This window comes from Hylobates moloch, unplaced genomic scaffold (genome assembly GCF_009828535.3).
Source record: "Hylobates moloch isolate HMO894 unplaced genomic scaffold, HMol_V3 SCAFFOLD_4, whole genome shotgun sequence".
In the NCBI taxonomy this organism is placed as follows: Eukaryota; Metazoa; Chordata; class Mammalia; order Primates; family Hylobatidae; genus Hylobates; species Hylobates moloch.
In genome coordinates, this window is record NW_026652279.1 from 18114831 (window position 1) to 18131912 (window position 17082).

Genomic DNA, 17082 nt, shown 5'->3' on the forward strand with positions numbered 1-17082 from the left:
TTAATGATAGGTGTTTTTTAGTGTTAGTGTCTTTGTGGTTAGCATGAAGGAGCTTTAGAGAAGCCTCAACTTGTTTCCTGAATTTTAGTGAAGTTGATTTCACCATAGAGCAACTCCTCTTTGTGTATTTACATTTCTCTACTACTGTAATTTTAATTTACTGAGCAAGAGTCAACATGTATATCATTATGTGTGATTAGACAAACAAGATCTATTAACATTTTCCTAAACTTACATTGCTTTCACCCATGGTTGACCCTACCACATGAAAAAGAGACTTGTGGTTGAAATGGTACGTTGGATGAAAACAATGAATGACGATAAAGGTGGAGAGAAGGGAGAAACAACTGCTGGAAAATCTCTCTTATCCAGTGTCCAGAATGCTGATTGTTTTGGGGAGGAAATCAATTTGTATTGGCTTTGGGGAAATCAGCTTGTGGATAATACTGGTTTGGGGAAATTTTGTTGCATTTCTAATTTCCTGACCTGGGTCATTACAATCAAACAAAATTTTATTCTTTTCACTTGCACTCTAGATGGAAGAAAATGTAAACAGCTGTCCAAGCGGTGATGGAGCCTTTTCTTCCACATTCTTGCATGTCATTATGTTAGAGATTCACTTTTTCAGCAAATTGAAACCTCTAAACCCAGCAATCAAATTTTTTCCCCTCTCCCTCTTTTGTATTCCAACTGTCATCAATTGCTTACTTTCAGAAATAGTTTCTAAAGATGAAGCTATGATCAGAATGCATGGTCATTATCATATTTGCTCTCATCAGTACCATATAGCATTATGTTGTTTACAATAATTAGCTGCTGGAGGCAATCCTGTAAACACAGCCGTGTGACAGCCCAGATGGAGAAAATCAAGTCATTGTTAAGAAAGAGAGTAGGTATGCGCCGGTTGGACCACTATGCTGTGGTTATTGGTGGTGATTGCAATGTATGGGTCCAGTCCAAAAAGAAATCTCTTACTCAATACTTCCATAGTTGCTGGGCACATATGAAAGAAATGAAGATATGAGGGAATTTAGATGGTTAAATAAAGCTAACAAGACAGATTTTTCTTTCTAAAATTTTGTTAAAGTCTATGGCCTAACTATATTCACTTAGGAAGCAATACATACAGTAAAAATGCAAAATTAATATATTTAACTTAAATTTAGGTTTATGCATAGGGTATGCCCCTATTTATGGTACACCCCTATTACTCATATTAAGCAGACGGTTGATGCAATCACACAGAAAACAATCAATGCAAGCTATCAAAATCTATGAAAGTACGTATAAAGTTTATTTCAGGGTTTCCTGAGCATTAGAAAGAATTAAAATTCACTGTTTAAGTGAGCCTCAAGTAGATAGTGATAAAATTATCACTATTTTCAAGGAAGAAATTGAAGAAAATTGAGGGCAATAAAGAAATATTACTAATATAGAATTAGAGGAGCAGATATTTATGTGTATGTATACACACACACACACACACACACACACACAAAGCTTTATATGTTACTTAATGGGAGTTTTATAAGCTTTTCAAGGATTATTTTAATTTTATGGAATTGTTGCTTTCCTTGAACTGCCTCGAAAATGTTACTCCCACGATCTATTAACTAATTCAACACACATGTATTGAGTACCTCCTAGATTGAAGGTACTACTCCGTGGAGAAAACATGAAGAATCAGACACTTTTGCTTCTAGGTGCTGACAGTCTCAATGGTACTGATACATCAAAGTAAAATCTGATGCAATTTCATAGCAGAATCAACAGTGTGCTAACCAAGCATGAAGAAGTATGGAAAATGATGTGAGAGGAGAAACTCTTTATAATTTGTTCATTAAAATATATTGCAGTTTTAGAGTTCCATGGTGTTTACCAAATTATCAGGAGAATACAGAAAATTCCAATAAGTAGAGAAGAAGTGGGTAAAATGTATTCTTTACTAGCTTATTTTAAGATAGAGTAAATGTATATTAGTGCATATACTTTTGTGTTTTTCTTTTCTTTTCCTTTTAGTGTAGAGAGGGCATAAATTTTCAAAGCTGTGTTGTGGCTAGATAGAGAATACACAATTTAGATAGTGAAACAATCAAGCCCATTCTAAATGCCAAAAGTTTAATCCCTTAATGAGAATCTAAAAAAGTTTTTTTTTTTTTTAAGTATCTCTGAGAAATACTAATGGTAACTTTAAAAATGTGTATATTTATGTGCTTACTTTTATTAGTGATTCTTAGCTCCCGCATACCAATAATCTCGTATTACTGAGCAATCATTCTATGTAGTTAGAGCAAAAGTCTTCTGCTGTTGTACGGAAAATTGATCTTTAGCCTGTGTAGTGGATGTTGTTTTTGATTGGCACAGATCTTTTCTGGGTCTGCACTTGTCCATCAACTGCTGTGAGTATTATCTCAATGGTCGCCTTTTCTTGGCCAAGCCAGAGCCCCTACGGCTAGGAAGGTATGCTGCTCTCTACCTACCCTCTTCCAAAGCCCAGAGCCAAGACTGACTGTTTTTCTTGCCATAAAATGGAATCAACTTTCTGGCACAATCCATATTCTGGAGCTTCTCACTGGACAGGCTGAAGTTAGGTTTTAGCTACTTAGCTTTTTCCCCCTGGCTTATCCTGCTTTTTTTACTCCCCTTGTACAGAGAGCACTTGCCCAGTACGTTACTGGAAAACAGAATTCTCAACTCAGATGCTCTTCTAGGGAGCCTGAACTAAGTTAATATCCCTACATTCCCAGTACCTAACCCAGTGCCTGACATATGTCAAATTCAGTTAGTGATAATTGAATGAATGCTGAATGACGTTTGCATTCATGGTATTAGCCATTTGGCAATACTCAGGACTCTCAGTTTATTGCAGGATACATGTCTTGATAGACCTCTCTACACTACAACATTCAAAAGGGAAATCATTTTAGTGATCACTTACAGATTCATGAAGTACAACATTGAAAATCCACTGACATTTTTGTTCTTTGCTTTCTTTTTCCTGGTTCCACTCTACTTAAGGAAGTCAGTTTTAGAGGTGATCCACTTATCTGATACTAGATTCATCCAAGTTGCAGAAGCAACAACCAACACAACTAAGAATAAATAAAATGAAAATAAAAATTAAAAAATCTGGAGTTTAAAAACCAAGCGTGTTGTAGTCAATAAAGTGTTAAAATTTTTTAAAATTTTTCGAAAATACATGCTATAAATAAACTGAGGATTGACTAGCTGCACAGCTTCAATAAAAATACTGAAGACGTTATGAAATGGTACGCTTGCATGATGATTTATAATTTACACATGGGTATTAATTTGAAACTACCCCGAAAAATGTAGCCTACTTACATAGCTTCAGAGTTTAACCCTTCTCCTGTTTTACCCCCAAAAGTGTCCAATTATCTCCTATCAGACCTGACAGTGAGTCATCTTGTTAAAGAGCTTGCAATTCCATTATAGATAAGCTCCAAATATTGATGTGTGCCTTTTATTTCCTTGGTCTGTGACATCATTGTAGGACTAAAAATGTTCAAATCTCTTGCCGCATGACAGAAAGAAAATGGTCAAGAGATCTCAGATACATGCAAAAAAATAATTTACTGAATTTCTACTTCATGAGACATTGTTTTTGTAGTGTAGGCCTATGTGGGTCCAAAGGAGAACCAAGTACAAAAGTGTGAGCAAGGAACATAGCTTTGGAACACACTCAGTAAAGCTACCTGGAAGAGGCTTGTCAGGGAAGCCTCCATGGAGTGGCCTCAGAGAGGCACGTTGACATCGTGGCAGCCAACAGAGAAGGAAATATTGTCTTAAACAGAATTCACAATGCCTATTTCGTAGGCATGCAAATTATTAAATATTTAATGTGAGTTCTTGGGGTAAAGCAAACAAATATATAAACAAAAATTCTTTGTCTCTTTACCCTTTGAAATCTATGTCATCATAAATAGCTAGAAAAATGCTTATTGAATGAATAAATGAATGAGTGAATGAATGAATGATAAATTCAGAATAATGACTTTTTATGTATTTGGCACTATATGGGGGAATAAAATATGTTTCTTGAACTCCAGTTTTCATAATCAGTTTGTTCACCTGTAATTGATGATTTTCACTTGATTTTAGGAATTTTTGGTGTAATCATAGCTGGATTTGAAAATGTCAGGTTTTATCATTAAATAAATAGTGTTCTAATAGAGAAAGTAGGAATTGAATAATTATCTAATAAATTCCAACAGTGAGAACTACTAAGTTAAATAACCACCCTGAAGTAATTTGTGTTTTTCTTCCAGAGTAAATTCTTTTAACATATGTTTAATTTCTTTAAATGACTCCACTCAACCTAAGATAATAAGAATAGCAGTGGCTTTTTAGAGCATTCAGATTTCAAATACATTTTCTGGTAATAATGTTTCTACCAAATAAAAGAGGATTAACTCCATAGAGTATTTTAAAGTTGTGTTCTTACTGTATAATCACATAGACATTTATAGTTAATGCTACATTTCTTCCATTTGCAGATTTAACTAACACTTTAATGAACATTGTTCCATTTTTTTGTTCCAGTAGTTTATCTTTACAATAAACAGGTAACTATAAGCAAAGTGCTATCCTGAGTTCTGTGAATCCTTCTAGAAAATTATGGAATCTGAGAAAATGTCATGGGAACCCCCAAATTTATAGCCCGTGGGTCAGGACCCAATGGGAACTGGTTACTGACATATTAAGTGAGTGCAGTCTTGTGGGACTGAGACCTTAACCTGTGGGCCTGTGCTATCTAAAGACAGTGTCAGAACGGAATTGCATTATTGGATACTCAGGTAGTGTCAGAGAGCTGGAGAAGACACAGCATATTTGATATCAGGAGGAAAAGATCCTTTTATCAACTGAGTCAAATTTTGAGCTACACTATAAAAGAAAAATGTCTGAAATTGAAAAAATTTTAAATACAATTAAATGTGTACAGATAAAGACAAAAACATTGAGTGGAATAACTTGGAGATAAATCTGAAAAAATATCCCTTAATCAGATAAAAAACAGTCAAGGAGAGATAGAGAGTAAGAAAAGATATAACACATTTCATCGGATCAATCCAATGAATTAAACACATTTATTATAATTTTTATAGACATAAAGCAGACTAAGAGTGGGGGAAGGTGTCATAAAAAAAAAAAATTACCAGCAGTTGAAAGACACAAATGTGTCTAGGAATACAGAGAATCTAAACTGATATGTGAGAGGAATTTTTAAAAATAACATACGTAAACATACCATCGTAAGATCTCAAAACACCAACAGAATGTGCTAAAACTTCCAGAAAAAAGAAATCTACAAAATATTGAGAATCAGGCTGGCATCATATATCACATCAGTAAAACTAGTCTCTAGAAAACAGTGCTTTCAAAGTTTGTCAGGAAATTATTTTGACTATAAATCCTATTTCATTCAAATAACCAATGCCAAAATAAATATTTTTCAGACAAGAAGACTCATGGGATATTTGCAGGTATGTGCCAGAAAAAAATTAGAGTGAAAACCAAGAGAAAGGAAGATTTGAGATACAAGAAACAATGACAATAATTTAGAAGTGCAATGAAAATAAGCGTCAGGATGATGCCCAAAAGGGACCAATTTAGAAAAGGAAATTCTAAGAGGATCTAAGTTGAATGTCTTCAGAAAATGAAATGGAGTCCATTCGAAGTAATAATGAATAATAAACTAGAAAATGATACTTAATATTTGAAAAAAAATTTTCCTTCTCTGGACAAGAAAAATAAAAAATAAATGAGAAAATTACAAAAATACAAGGCATCCAAGTTTCAAATAAATAGTAAAATAAAATGTACTATGATCCTAAGCAACTGAAGAGTTCAGAAAATAAACAATTTATCTGGACGTGACTCAATAAATAGTTTTTATTAAATGTCTTAGAAGTAGTGGACACTGAAACCACAGGAAAGAAAAGTGAATCCAAAATAGTTCAAATGTTGCTAATGGTTTTCAGGATTTCAAATCAATTGGTAGAAAACCCACAGAAGTCTTAATTATGTTTACTGGACCAAAAACAATGTTATCACAACTGACAGATGTAAAGGAAACTAGAGGCTGGTGGACAAAGTTGAAAGGAAGGGTAGGAATACTAATTTTTTTTTTTTTTTTTTTTACATAGTGGAGTGTGTAGAAACAGTTTCTAAATGTGATGAAATAGTGAGATGTTTAAGTGTAGTATTTGCAGATTTAAAGGTAACCAACAGGATAAAAATAATAAAGCTCAAGATGTAGGGAGAAAAGTTAGCTGATAAATCCTTGTGTTAGTAGAAGCCGGAAGATGCTGTCTAAAGTTGTTTAAGCAAATAGGATGACAAGTATTTGTAAACTAAACACAGCATTTTGAATATAAAATTTGAAATAACTGAAACCCCGTAAAGTTAAAAGTACTTGCATCTGGGAAGTATAGCTCAGCATGAGGAGGGGCAGAATGCAATCATTGGTAAAACATAAAGCAAATCTTTGCTTATCTTCCACATTCAAAAGTGCCAAAATCACCTATTTTAAAAGTAAAACTAAATAATAAGTGCAACAATTTTATTTCCATTTCTTTTTTTCTCAGAACATTTATTAATAGTTCTTGAGCATCTCTTCCAACCCTTTCAGCCTCCTGTCTTGTGTCAGCTGATTCTGTGCAGTCTTTGACCAGATTCACACAAGTGCCATCTGACAGCATTTGCCTCCAGTCCTGCATTGTGCCCTTTGTTTTCCGCCTCAGGGCTTCTGTGTCCTCATATCTGTGAAATACCCATGACTACCTGTTTAACATACACATATACACACAGCAGATGGCACATGTACACATAGGTAACAAACCTGCACATTGTGTACCCTAAAACTTACAGTATAATTAAAAAAATAATTAGAAAATGATAAAGAAGTGTGAAGGAGTTAATGGCCTTCTGGGAGAAATCTAACACAAAGGGAGTCAGAAGCTGGGGGAAAGATGATTCTGAGACTTACTTAAGTTTCAAGTGGTCCAATGGGACAGAGCAACAAGTCGTCATGGTGATAGAATGGACAACCCAATGACACATCCTTGTATTGACTCTTCTTTCTTGTTTCCGCCATCCCTCATGCTTCTTGAGTTCATATTCTGGATTTAACCACCCACATGGAAGCCACTGTCTCTAGTTCTGCTTTGAAGGAAACCAAGGCTAAGACCCGGGACATGTAGACTGTAAGGGAAGTGGGAAAACTCAACTGTGACTCCCTATTTGATATTCTGAGAAGGACAGGAATCAGTCTTTAGTATTCTTGGTGAGAGTTCCCGGAAACTTGGACATGACAATCCCTGCTAAATGAAATTAGGCAGCAAAACGGCTTCACCACTGTATTGAAGAAAGTTTCAGAAGACTTAAAATAAGGAGGTTAAAATCAATTTTCAGGAAAACCTACCCCCTTACCATGATTCCTTGGAAGGCTTAAAGGAAAATCCCTTCAAGAAGACAGCAAAGCTTGCCCTGACAAGGGGAGCAATGGTCTCTTTGATGGTGGCTGTCCTTTGTAGACAAGATTCAGCATCATTGAATGTAATGGAATAGGGCTCCCTCGTATCAATAGGAGAGGTGAAATTCCAGAATGGCAGCGACATCTTTCAAAGTTTATTTTTAAGGGCAAGGTAAATACCATAAGCATAATTGGCAGTAAGGCCTGAGTGACAACAAAATGCCTTTACTATAGGAATGAGTGGCAACTAATAGATTATGATGTTCCTTTGGATGTAAAATATTGCCAGTCTACTAAGGGGTTACTGAACTTGTGATATTAAAAACAAAAGTTTAAAAGACAGCTAAGGAGCAGAAGGCTGATATCAAAGATCACAATGAAAAATCCACTGTGTTTTCAAGTTGTAAATTTCCATATGTCAGTTCTAACCCAGGGCTACTTGATTCAAAGTGGACCAGGAAGAACCTGTAATGACACTACAATTGTACGTAGTAAAAATGCCTCTGATTCTTCCTTAGAGAGAACTGTGGCTATTTACCACCATACCTGTACTCTGGGAGGAGGAATATACAGAATTTGGGGAATTTTTGAGTATTGTTGTATGTAAGTCTGAACGGACACCTGTCAAGCTATGATAGTCCGCTAGTTAATGTGGACTTTGGAATCCAGATTGAAAAAAAAAAAAGACTGACCCAAGTCTGTGTGTGCAGTGTATATATGGACCAATTATTTGGTTATTTCCCCAATTCCTTAATATAAAATTGGATAGATATGCCTAATTGTCAGCCAGCAAAACCTTCAAATTGGCTTCCTGCCATGTAGAGTAAGAGTCACTATGATAGAAAAGCCAACTGAAAGATTCCTAAATATCCTTTCCTTTCCCTACCCCCAGGCAAAAATATGAAATCTGAAGAAATAACACCTCCCATGAGGAAATGTGCAAATTAGCACCACCAACAAAGATTTAAAAATTGTAATGTTAGTACTCCATTATATCTCTGTTTAATTGAGCTACAACAATAAAAACAATAACAACACCAAGTGGATTGGGCAGTTGGTGAACTACATATACCATTAAGGTTGTAGCCCCAAATGTAACTGCTATGCTACCTGTTTTCTCTTTGCTAGAACGTGTGAACACAGCCTTTGAAACTTAGAATGTAACTATTGGTCTGATGATTGTGTTTTTTCAGAAAAAGAGAACAAAAGCAGATTGTCTTTTCATGTGAATGACAGTAGTACATTTTCAGCATCTTGTTACAGGGCTGTTTACATTCTCCTACCTTGTTTTCATATTATGGTCCAGGGCACCTTGATTATCTTTGAATTATGCAGAATGTTACTCTGTTGCACAATACTGAAGATTATCTTAATTGACCTGGTCAGCAAGAAAGACAAGTAATTTAGATGTCCTATTAAGACAAACATGCCATATGGTGGGACATAAATCCACAAAATCTCTGGAACTGTTATATTAAAAATAACTTTGGATTTCCAAATATCTACGGCATCCTAAGACATCCCTTCTAAGATAAAAAAAACACCTTATTTCATCTTATAATTATTATTATTAAGGACGAGACCTATCACTTGGTGGGCTTTTGGATTTTTGAGCCAATATCTATTGTACCTATAAATACTGACCAACTGAAGAGAGAAAAAAATACCTCAAGCCTGTATAACAATTCACTTGGTGTGAGATGTTTCTGTGAGCCAAAAGTGGGCTGATATCTCATTGTTTTTCATCTCAGAGGTGGTTCTAAACAAAGTGGCAAATAGAAATCTTTCTGGAAGGTGGAGCTGTGAGCTGTGTGTTCATTGTTCCCTTTGTAGGCATGGAAAAGTGACCAGAGTTACAAATACACATCAACTCTTGACCAGTGGTGAATGGTTTGTCTGGTTAGTAAAGAGTCTGGTAAGGACAAGAATGGAAGTTAAAAACAAGGAACAAATCTTGATGATGATGGACTTTTGGGAGTAAGCATTTGTTCATTTCTTTGTGTCTCATGTTAGTGTCCACCAGAGGGCACCCACTGCAAAGAGGCAGTTAACCACCAAGCTGTTGACCAATAGAGAACAACCTGCTTGGTGAATGTCAGTTTTCTTTCTTTGGCCACAGGAGTGCTAGTACAATGAGCCCATGAATTGAGTGTCCATGGTCTCAGGAATAGTAGTGAAGCATGGATTCAACAGCATGGGCTCCCTCAAAACAGAGAAGTTGAGGTACTGCCACTGCTGATTGCCTAGTCCACCAGCAACAGACACCAATCATGACTACTTAATATCACATCATTCCTCGAGTCCAGCCACACTCTTGATGATTATAATAGACATTATCTACCCTGAAGGGAACAGCGATTTATTCTTATCAGTGCTGAAAACTACTCAGGATATAGATTATTTTTTTTCTCTGCCAGCAACACCATCTGAGGACAGAATGCCTAATCTATCATTGTGGTGAGATATGTGTGTGTGTGTGTGTGTGTGGTGTGTGTGTGTGTATATATGTCATATATGTATATATGTATATGTCATATGTGTGTGTGTGTGTATATATATATATGATTAAGATCAAGGTACCCATTTTGTAGCAAAGGATGAATGACAGTGGATGAATGACAATGGAATTTTCAGTGGTTTTATCATGTACCCTGTCACTCAGAGGCAGCCAGTCAAAAATAATGATGGAATAAACTGTTCAATATTCAACTAAGTTGAGAGTTCCAGGAACATACCCTGCAGAGTTAATGCTCAGTCCTCTAGAATATGAAATATGCACTAAGCCTGCATTTAATATATATGGTTCTATGCATAGTGGGTGGAAGACATGGATCCAGGAAATGACAGGTAATAGTAACATTAGTCTTTCCATTTGCAGAATTTTGGCCTCCCATCCCCATGAGTCCTACCTGTTCTCTTTAACTATCTTATTCCAATAGACCCAAAGAAAAAGAAAAAAGTTAATATATGAGTGGATATAATTAACCCATAATGCCATAAGAAGCCTTATTTGCTGCTATACGGTGGCATCTGGAAAGAGTATGTTTGCAATGCTGGCAATTCAGTGGAGTATCTCCTAAGATTTATTGTACGGTAATAATTGTGAAAGAGCAAATACAGCAATATAGTTTCACTAGGGCAAAGTATGTAAGATTACCATCTCTTCAAGGAAGAATGTCAGGATTACTCAAATCGATAAGCAACCTGGAAAAGTAAAATTAGTAGTGAAGGATGAAGAAAGTCTAGATTTGGAAGAAAGAAATGAGATGATGGATATGAATTATGGCTTAAGACCAAATTCAGTAGGCTTGTGAATTTTTTTCTCTTAAGTCTGTTACCCTTAAGTCATTGCAGGGAATTTGGCTGACACAATTCAGAATGTGACTTTGTTACTGATTGGACTTAAAGAAGGTCATGAGCAGATCTGAGCAGTTCAAAGGAGGAACTATATTCTATGCCTTGTTTTTCTGCATCATTTCAAATATTCTCATCCTGACCAAACATTCAAGCTAATGCTTCATTCAGCCTAACATAAATATTACCTGACAGTGCTCCTTTCTCACAATTCTCATTTCCCATCCAGCAGTTTCTCTGATGCTGACTACTCACACAAAGCTGACTCTTACTCATATGTATGTACTCTAGATGTGTAGAAGAGTTAATATCCCATAGGACAAACTTTGACCAATATGTGGGGTGGCCACACAGCCTCACTGGCTCAGGATTGATTTGAGCTATACCAGTTGTTTCAGCATTACTAATATTAATACATTCTCCTTTCACTCTCATAATTGTCCTGTTTTACATAATGGGGTATATGGTCACCTTATTACTAAGGTATCGGAGCCAATAGATAGATGCTTCTTCCATGTGTAATTGAGGTGGACAGCCCTGAGAGGCATTTGATACACTTATAGATGTCTCTATACTATTGAACACTCATTCCTATATGGTGTTGAAAAACTCAATACATCCTTTTATTGGCTTTTCCTTGCTCCATTTTTAACTCGCACTGTGATTACTGTTTTCTGAGATCACATTTTGAAATGAATGGCTAACGTGACAAAAGGCAAAAAGTCTTTGAATTAGGCTCTACTCTTGAGAGAACCCAGACTAAGTCAGCTTGGTTTCAGTAAGTGATAATATTGTATCGACTAGTTATGGTTCAATAGAAAATCATTTCAAAATTCGGTGGCTTAAGACAAGAAGAACTGATTTCTCTCCCTTGTATGCAAGATGGATGAGGGTCAGATCATCAAGGCTGTGCTTAGTTGGGCAGCTCTGCTGGTTACTGAGATCTTTGGATCAACAGGAATAGCTCTGTTCCAAGTATTTTTCATCCTCCATGGATTGCAGTTTAGCCAAAGTGAGTTTTTCTATGGTAATAGCAGAGATAACAAGAAGGTGAGAAGAAACACAAAAGGCGATTAAAGTCTAGGCTTATAGCCATCATGTTGTGACTTCTGTTCACATGTTATTGGTCAAAGGAAGTCACATGTTTAAGCCCCAAATCAAGGGACAGAGAAGTATACTCCATCTATGATCAGGCAGTGGCAAGACTGTATGTGCAGGGAAAGGTGAGGAAATGAGGCTAATAAATCAATCTACCATATGATTATGGAAGAAATGTCAGTATATTTCCTGTGAAAGAAAAGCCTATGAAGTATTTCTGGTGATGATGCTAGTAGGCCAATAGGTAAATTCTATTTAATAGGAACTAATGAAACTCATATTTTCTATGTCTAAACATCAAAGAAACACAACACAACAATTTTTACACTTCATAAATTACAAACAAAAGTGGAGGAGACAGAAAAGTTATTTAAGAGACTACACTCTTGATGCATAGTAAGATTTTAGAGGGTATGGCTTCTGACCTCTTCATTATGTCTGGGAAATAAGATACAGTAATAATTATCACATGTGGAACATCTCTCAATCTTCAGAGTTGAAAAAAATTAGAGTAGAAGAAGAATAGCATTAATGAAATACATTTATTTTCACTGGGGCCCAACAAATGTATTTTATAATTTAGAAAGATCACAATGGGCTTTATGATAAAAAACAAACCTCTAAAATAATGAGCCTTGCAGAGCAATTGGCACTCATTAAAATTCAGTGTTGGAAGCAGCAGGTGGCAGGCAGTTTCATGGAGCAATTTTGCAGTGTCCTTCCAGGGTTGAAGCAAAACAATTCATGTCATAAGATACTAGGTCTTACCCAGTCCCCATTTTAAGTTACCATAAGTAACAGTTCTTCTATATATTTTTATATGAATAGATTTAAGGAACTTGAACTGAATGTATTACAATAGCTTTCTAAAATATACATTTTCCTACCATGTGGTAGAAGGTGAATATATGCATTTCACTTACTATTTTCCCTTTGAAAAGGAATACATTTCATGGCAAAATGTTGTTACTTGTTTTTCCAGAGGGAAGTGAAATTTGAATATCTGTAAAATTACACATATGTGGTATAAGTGAAAAAAAATTTGTTTTGGGGCAAAAGACTAAGGGAAATTGTTATCACCCTCCCTTCAATGTACTTTTTCCTGAGGGAAAGTAAATGTGATATGTGCCGTGGATTTCTCTTCCTGACACTCTAATCCCTACCACTCACTCACCAAAAAGGAAAAGAAAAGGCAAGAGAAAAAAAAACGATTTTCATTTCTCGGGACCATTTAATATTTTCTAATCTTTACCAAAGCACTGTGGAGGTTTGAGACAAATAATTAAATTCAGACCATTTTCATGAAAACAAGCAGTTCGTTGAAGAATGTCGGACTTAACTATCTAATTAATTGTTAAATCTTAGCAGTTATGGCCTAAAACGTTACATATTTAAGAGAAACTTTTTACTATACCTTCAACACTAGAAATAACCATAAAATTATAGCACTTATTTTCGCCTTCTATTTGATATACCAATGGACGTAGCAGGGGTCTCTTGATAAGAGGTTTAGAATAGAAATGCTGGGGTTAAGTGGACTTGGATTCATATCCCTGTTTATCTTTTTACTGTTGTGTGATCTTGGCAAAAACCTCAATTGCTAGTCAAAGGTGATAGGAATATCTGCCTCATAGGGTTGTTACCAGGACTAAGTGAGATTTTGGACTTAGTGTCTAGCTCATAGGAAGCACTCAGAAGATTATAGAAAATTGTTCATATTTTGGTAATATTTGAAGTGTCTGTGGTGAATAGAAGAAAAGTATGTTATAGAAAATGCTTTTTAAACATGGGTTATTTAGAAAAGTTGTGCATACCAATGGGCGTAACAAACAAACAAAAACAATAAATAACACCGAGACAATATTACTCATGTTGGTATATGACAGATCTTTAAAGTAATTGTGCATGTTCAATAAATTATTATGTGTTAATCTTTGCTTTTAATTTATTTTGAGAAAAAACTGTCATTACAGATTTCTTCATAACAAGGCAATTATTTAAGAGCAATAGTCAATAATATTTTCCTGCAGGAGGCAGAAGTAGATCAGGGTTTTGTGGAACCTGAAGTTTATAGCGTTTTGAATGCCCACTTCAAGAGTTGGCAGTTAAGAGCAACCCAAGTATTTCACTGGAAAGTATCAGGAAAAGTACAGACACTGGATTTTTTCCCCCTCTTTGGTAAGGAGAGAAGAGGAAATAGCAGCTATAGGAAGAGGCTCCCCTTGGGGCCTTAAGGGATTTAAAAAAAAAAAGGCAGTGCTTCCTGGTTCACTGAAGTGGGTTTTACTGGCAAAGAAACTTTGCCACAGCATTCCTTCAGAGAAATTCTACTTGTCAGCTTTTGCCTAATGTCAGCGCCCGCTAAGTGATGCAATTCCACTGGAATGTGTGGAACTGAACTGTTGGGATCAATACCTCCCAGCCCTTGTGGGCCTGTGTAGGCTACTTGCACCTAAGGAGACTCTGGAACCGATGCCTTTGCAGACCTCAGAAGGAAAAAATATATTCAGTACAAATGTTAGCTACTACACTAAATACAAATGGGACAAGCTACCCTATAAAAAGACGTCAATTTTTTTTTCAGTGAAGCTGAATGATGTTGATAAGAAAGGCATCTAAAACAGTGACAAAAATTGTTAATATTCTAGTATATACACGAAAATAAAAACCAGAAAGAAAGGAGAAATGCTGAAAATAATTCATTTCAAGGAGATGTAAACATATTTAAAAGGATTCTTAAGATGTTATATAATCATAAAAACAAAATCCACTAGAGATATTTATATATATAGTGTGTATATGTGTGTGTGTGTGTGTGTGTGTGTGCGCGTATAGCCTTTATCGATTAAACAACTTAGCAGCAGAATATTTAGTACAAAGCTTCTTGAAAGATAATTGCTCCATTTAAAAAATATTTCTGGGAAATATTTAAGATACCTCTCACAGAACTTGACATGTCCAGTAGGCAAAATGTGAGAAAGAGTATAGCGATTTGAATAATTAAACAGTATTAGTCTAGATTCTTGAGTCAGGCTGCTTAGGTTTTATTCTTCCTCCACTGTCACCCAGTTGGATGTTCTTGGACAATTTAGTTAAACTGTATATGCTTCAATTTTCTTGTTTGTTAGATTTTGCAAATAATATCAAACCCATCAGGTTGTTATAAGGATTGAATAAATTACTAATGCAAATGTAATGCTTAAAGAAACTACCTGACACATAATTTGATTTATAGAAGTTGCCTATCAATATGATCATCATCATCATTGTCCAGAGAAATATAAATGAATAAAACTAACTCAGATCTATAAAAAACTAAAATGCCTTAACATTGAGATTAGAGAGGTGATTTTCATTGTTTCACTAAAATCAATAATAATAATAATGTCAACAACAAAAATATTTTGGTAGAATGGTAGGCTTATTGATTTTATTTTTTCAAAGCCTTTAAGAGAATCTACGTCTGTCATCATTTAATTCATTAAAATCAACTTTATTGAGGCATACTTTACATGAAATGTACCCATTTCTCTAGGTTGATGAGATTCATCCAATACATATACCCTTGTAATCACTGCCACAATCAAAAACAGAATGTTTTTATTACTCGAAACATTCCCTGTTGCCCATTTGCAATTTATCTCTTTCTCCTTATCCCTAAACAAACATTCTGTTTACTGTCAGTATAGAATTGCTTTTTTTTTTTGGATATCTTTCTCTTAGCATAATAGGTGTGGAATTAATCCAAGTTGTGAGTATCAGTAATTTCTGGCTTTTTATTGCTAACTTGTATTACAATTATGCATTCACCTCAATTTGTTTATCCATTAACCTGTTGATGGACATTACTGTTGTTTCCAACTTTTGGCTGATATAAAAAAAATTTGCTATAAAATTTCCTTGCAAAAATTTCTATGGACACACGCTTTCATTTCTTTTGGGTGAATACATAAGAGTGGGGTTTCTCAGTAATATTACTTTAAGAGTGCCAGCTTGTTTTACAAAATAATTGTAGCACTTTATACTTCTACCGGAAGGTATGAGTTCCAGTTGTCTCACATACTCAAAATCTTTTGGAATTTTCAATGTTTTTATTTCATTTTATTTTATTATTATCATTATTATTTTGAGATAGTGTCTCACTCTGTTGCCCAGGCTGGAGCACAGTGGCACAAACACGGCTTACCACAGCCTCCATCTCCTGGGCTCAGGTGATCCTCCCACCTCAGCCTCCTGAGTAGCTAGGACTACAGTCACCTGTCACCATGCCTGGCTAATTTTTGTATTTGTTGTAGAGTTGGGGTTTCACCATGTTGCCCAGGTTGGTCTCAAGCTCCTGGGCTTCAGCAATCTGCCCACTGCGTCCTCCCAAAATGCTAGGATTACAGCTGTGAGCTACCAGTCCTAGACTGAATTTTCAGTGGTTTTCATTTGAGCCTGTTTAATTAGTGTGTAGCTGTATCTTGCAGCTTTGATTTGCATTCTTAAAATAATGATGTTGAGCATTATTTTTATGGGCTTAAATGTCATTTGGATATCTTTGGTAAAAATGTTCATATGTTTTTTTCATTTTCTAATGAGTTGCTTTTTTTTGTTATTGAGGTATAAAAATTTCTTAATGATATATTTCAAAAATCAGTCTTTTTAAATTAATGAAGTACAATATTTCTATTCTTTATGTTCTGTGTTTTTATGTGTGTGTATGCACATGAGTTTTAAGAAATGTTTGCTTAATCCTAGGACTCATATATTTTCTTTCAGAAGTTTTTTTTTCAACTTTTCTTTTAAGTTCAGGGGTACGTGTGTAGGATATGCAGGTTGTTATACAGGTAAATGAGTGCCATGGTGGTTTACTGCACAGATCATCACATCACCTGGGTATTAAGCCCAACATTCATTAGCTATTCTTCCTGATACTCTCCCTCCTCCCACTCGCCACCATGGGTACCAAGATGTGTGTTGTTCCCCCTCCATGTGTCCATGTGTTCTCATCCTTCAGCTCCCACTTATAAGTGAGAATATGTAGTGTTTGGTTTTCTTCCAGAAATTTTAGTGCTGTACCTTTAAGTGTGTGATCTATTTCGTGTTTGCTTTTTGTGTGTGGTATGAGGTAAGGATTAAGGTTAGCTTTTTTA